This window comes from Macaca nemestrina, chromosome 8, assembly GCF_043159975.1.
Source record: "Macaca nemestrina isolate mMacNem1 chromosome 8, mMacNem.hap1, whole genome shotgun sequence".
Lineage (NCBI taxonomy): Eukaryota > Metazoa > Chordata > Mammalia > Primates > Cercopithecidae > Macaca > Macaca nemestrina.
The window spans coordinates 44,606,720-44,611,377 of record NC_092132.1 but is presented as its reverse complement, the minus strand read 5'-3'; the positions used below and the strand labels follow the sequence as shown (position 1 = coordinate 44,611,377).

At 44.5% G+C, this 4,658-nt stretch overlaps 1 pseudogene; it reads right to left on the bottom strand.

Annotated features, from left to right (window-relative positions):
- Positions 1-4,272: 4,272 nt before the first annotated feature.
- On the bottom strand, positions 4,273-4,405 carry LOC112425652 (U4 spliceosomal RNA; annotated as a pseudogene).
- Positions 4,406-4,658: the final 253 nt, after the last annotated feature.

Here is a 4,658-nt window from a genome sequence, read left to right as displayed (position 1 = left end):
ATGACCAGTTAACCAGAGAAAGCAGTGTGTGCTGTGTCTGGGAGAACACTGGGACAATGCTAAGAAAGACCGACAATGACAGTGTCCCAAAGAGGAAGCAAGATCCTCTAGCTGGGGGACACTGTTTTATTGTTGTTGTTTGTTTGCTTGTTTTTGAGTCTCCCTCTTGTTGCCCAGGCTGGAGGGCAGTGGCACGATCTCCGCGCACTGCAACTTCCGCCTCCCAGGCTCAGGCGATCCTCCCACCTCAGCCTCCCAAGTAGCTGGGACTACAGGTGCATGCCACCACACCCAGCTAATTTTTGTGTGTGGTTTTTTTTTTTTTTTTTTGGGGGGGGGGGGACAGAGTCTCGCTCTGTCGCCCAGGCTAGAGTGCAGTGGCGCGATCTTGGCTCACTGCAAGCTCCACCTCCCGGGTTCAAGCTGTTATCCCGCCTCAGCCTCCCAAGTAGCTGGGACTACAGGTGCCTGCCACCACGCCCAGCTAATTTTTTTTTTTTTTTTGTATTTTTTAGTAGAGATGGGGTTTCACCATGTTAGCCAGGATGGTCTCGATCTCCTGACCTCGTGATCCACCCGACTCGGCCTCCCAAAGTGCTGAGATTACAGGCGTGAGCCACCGCGCCCGGCCAATTTTTGTATTTTTAGTAGAGATGTGGTTTCCCCATGTTGGCCAGGTTGATTTCGAGCTCCTGACCTCAGGTGATCCACCCACCTTGGCTTTCCAAAGTGCTGGGATTACCTGGACTGTTGTTTCTTTAAAACAGTGTATAAGGCTTATGGGCCCGATCCTCCCCACAGATAAAAATGGTTTAGTCTTCAACATTTAAAGTTGGGAGATTTCACATAAAAACCTGGATTTCTGGCTTTTCCTGTAAAAAGAATAAGGATGAGGATAATAATGATGAGATCAGCATTTTCACATGCTCTTCTAAAGCCGACAGGGAACTGCTCTGCTTGGAGGGGACGTGCACCTTCCAGTTCTACAGTCCCCAGAAGGCCCACTTGCTGCACTTATGTTCCTGGCCTGGCTCCTGAAACCATCTGAGGTTGTGACTCTGCTTTCAAATACTACTAATAATTAAAATGACGATAAAAGGAATGAAAATATCAGTGATGCTATCAGTCGTTTTGTCAGAGGCGTTTGAACCAGAGCGACTCCATCATTAACAGGGGCTGGGTAAAATAAGACCCAGTGGGCTGCACTCCCAGGAGGTTAGGCGTCCTAAGTCACAGGATGAGATAGGAGGACGGCACAAGGTACAGGTCACAAAGACCTTGCCAATAAAACAGGTGATGGTAAAGAAGCTAACCAAAACCCACCCAAACCAAGATGGCCACAAAAGTGACCTCTGGTCATCTTCACTGCTCATTATATGGCAATTATAATGTATTATCATGCTAAAAGACACTCCCACCAGCACCATGGCAGTTTGCAAATGCCAAGGCAATGTCAGGGGGTTACCCTATATGGTCAAAAAGGGGTAGGAATCCTCAGTTCCAGGAATTGCCCACCCCTCTCCCAGAAAACTCATGAATAATCCACACCTTGTTTAGCATATAATCAAGAAATAACCATAAAAGTGGGCAACCAGCAGCCCTCAGGGCCTTTTGCCTATGGAGTAGCCGTTCTTTTGTTTCTGTACTTCTCTAATAAATTTGCTTTCACTTTACTCAATGAATTCGCCTCAAATTCTTTCTTTCCCGAGATCCAAGAACCCCCTCTCGGGGCCTGCCTCAGGACCCCTTTCTGATAACAATTTAATGCTACTTCAAGCCAGACATTGTGCTAGTAATATTACCGACAAATTAACTCTAATTCTCACAAAACAATGGTGTTTATATTTTCATATTCGCAAGAAGAAAACCAAAGGACAAGGGAATTTCATAGTCACATGCTCCTTTTTCTGTTGGTATTAGAAAATTGCCACTGTAGATTTTCTTGGGTGTTCATTATGTATTTTATATTTATTCTCATTTCAATAGAGACACAGCTAAAAATGAATAGCACTACATTCATTTTCAACACAGGCAACAATGTGGCTCTGTTTGTAGCACCAAAATTGCAACCAAGACTGTCCTCCTTGTCCTCACCTCTGTGCAATTCAAGATTCTGAGCAACACCGCTCCAGTCTCCCCTGTTCTACCCATGGGGTAATTGGCTTTCTGTGTAGCTACATGAGACTTCTTTTCTAGACAAATACTCATGGCTCCCTATTGTTTCGCTAATTCATGAAGACCTATGTTGTATTTGAAATGACCAAGTGCATTTTTGCCAACTGGAAGAAAAGAAAAACACAAGAAGGTGTTTTGATTCTTGCCCATTTATTAACAATCCAAGCCCACATATGCTGCTGCTTCTCTGACTATGCTGAGTGAGCCCTAGGGAGGCAGTAGAGGAAGCCTCTGAGGGTAACTAATGGGCTTTCTTTTGGATGCAGAAATAATGCTATTGCTTTCGATTATTTGGAGTTCTTACCTCCCTCCCCAGCAGAGACAGATTTCCACAGTCCTACTACACTGTCCCTTCTGGTACTCTAGGTCAGGGTCCCCAGTCCTCTGGCCAAGGACCGGTACTGTCTGTGACCTGTTAGGAAGTGGGCCACACAGCGGCAGGTGAGCAGCGGGCAAGTCAGCATGACCACCTGAGCTCCAGCTCCTGTCAGCTCAGCGGCAGCATTCAATTCTCATAGGAGTGTGAACCCTATTGTGAACTGCGCATGTGAGGGATGTAGGTTGCGTGTTCCTTATGAGACTCTAACTAATGCCTGATGATCTGAGGTGGGACAGTCTCATCCCAAAAACATCTGCCCCACTCCCCCACTCCCCCACCACCCACTGTGGAAAAATTGTCTTCCACAAAACCGGTCCCTGGTGCCAAAAAGGTTGGAGACTGCGGCTCTAGGTAACCAAAGGCATGCATTTCCTCCATCCCTATCCTTTCTTTCAAGGAAGAAAGAAATGAGGGAGACAATGGGCCTATTTTCTAATCCCATTAAATTAGTTTGGCAGAAATTAGTTTGATCATATATTGTGTGTTTAATTAAAAAAAAAAAAATCCCAGTGACACATCTTTTAATGCCCCTGTGGGTGAAGAAAGCAAAATTCTGTAAAATATTTGAAGAAGTTTGTTCTGAGCCAAATGTGAGGCCCATGACCCTTGACACAGCCTCAGGAGGTCCTGAGAACATGCATCCAAGGTGTTTGGGTTACAGCTTAGTTTTATACATTTTAAGGAGACAGAAGTTCCAGGCAAAGACATAAATCAACACATGTGAGGTATGCATTGATTCAGCCCAGAAAGGTAGAACATCTGGAAGCAGCGGATTTCCAGGTCATAGGTGGATTCAAAGATTTTCTGATTGGTGATTGGTTGAAAGAGTTAAGCTTTGCCTGAAGAGCTGAGTCAGCATAAAGAAATGCTTGAATCAAGATAAGGGGGATTGTGGAACCCCAGATTTTTGTTATATAGAGTCTCTAAGTAAGCTTCAGAGAGAATAGATGGTATATGTCTCTCACTGGGCCTTGAAAGGTATCAGACTCTCCAAAAAAGTCCTGGTAAGGGAAGGAGATTCTCTAGAGAATGCAGATTTTCCCCCACAAGAGATGGCTTTGCAGAGCTATTCCAAAATATGTCAAAGAAATACATTTGGGGGTAAAATACTTTGATTTCCTTTAGGGCCTGTTATCTGTCATATGATGCTACACCAGCATCAGGTTGGAATTTGGTATCTTGTTGCTACAAATAGTCTGTTTTGTCAGTCTTATAATCTCTTTGTGAATGTTCATGCTGGTCAGTCATGTGCCTGAACTCCAAAGGGAGGAGGGTGTAGCAAAGGATATCTGATCTCCCTTCCCATTATGGCCTTAACTAGTTTTTTGAGCATTTGTTTTTGGATTTTCTTTGTTTGTTTTGTTTGTTTGTTTGTTTTTTGAGACAGAGTCTCACTCTGTCCCCCAGGCTGGAGTGCACTGGTGTGATCTTAGCTCGCTGCAACCTCTGCCTCCCAAGCTGAAGCAATTCTCCCACTTCAGCCTCCCGAATAGCTGGGACTACAGGTGTGAGGCACATGCTCAACTAATTTTTGTATTTTTAGTAGAGACGGGGTTTCACCATGTTGGCCTGGCTGGTCTCGACCTCCTGACCTCAAGTGATCCACCCGCCTCAGCCTCCCAAAGTGCTGGGATTACAGGCGTGAACCACTGCACCCGAGTTCGGTTTTTGTTTTTTGGGTTTTTTTAAACATATTTTTTTTTACTAACAAAGTTTAGTCTCTGGAGAGACTGTCAAAAATTGCCAATGCTGACTATGTTTCAAGACATCATGGCAGGGTACTGAGAAGAGTTTTCCATTAGCAATAATCACACCTCAGGTAAACCTCATTGGCTGCCATTGCACAAAGCTTCCTCAGGTTTTCTTTGGGATCCTCTTGGCCAAGGGGGGATCCATTCAGTGGTTGGGGGTGCTTAGAATTTTATTTTTGGTTTACTCCCACAAACTTTGTAACGTTCTTTCCTTCCTTCCCCTTTGTTTATTTATTTCAGCCCTAGTAATTTTCTTTTTTTTCTCTCTCTCTCCTTTTTTTTTTTTTTTTTTTTTTTCTCTTTTTTAGACAGAGTCTCGTTCTGTCATCCAGGCAGGAGTCCAGTGGCATGAT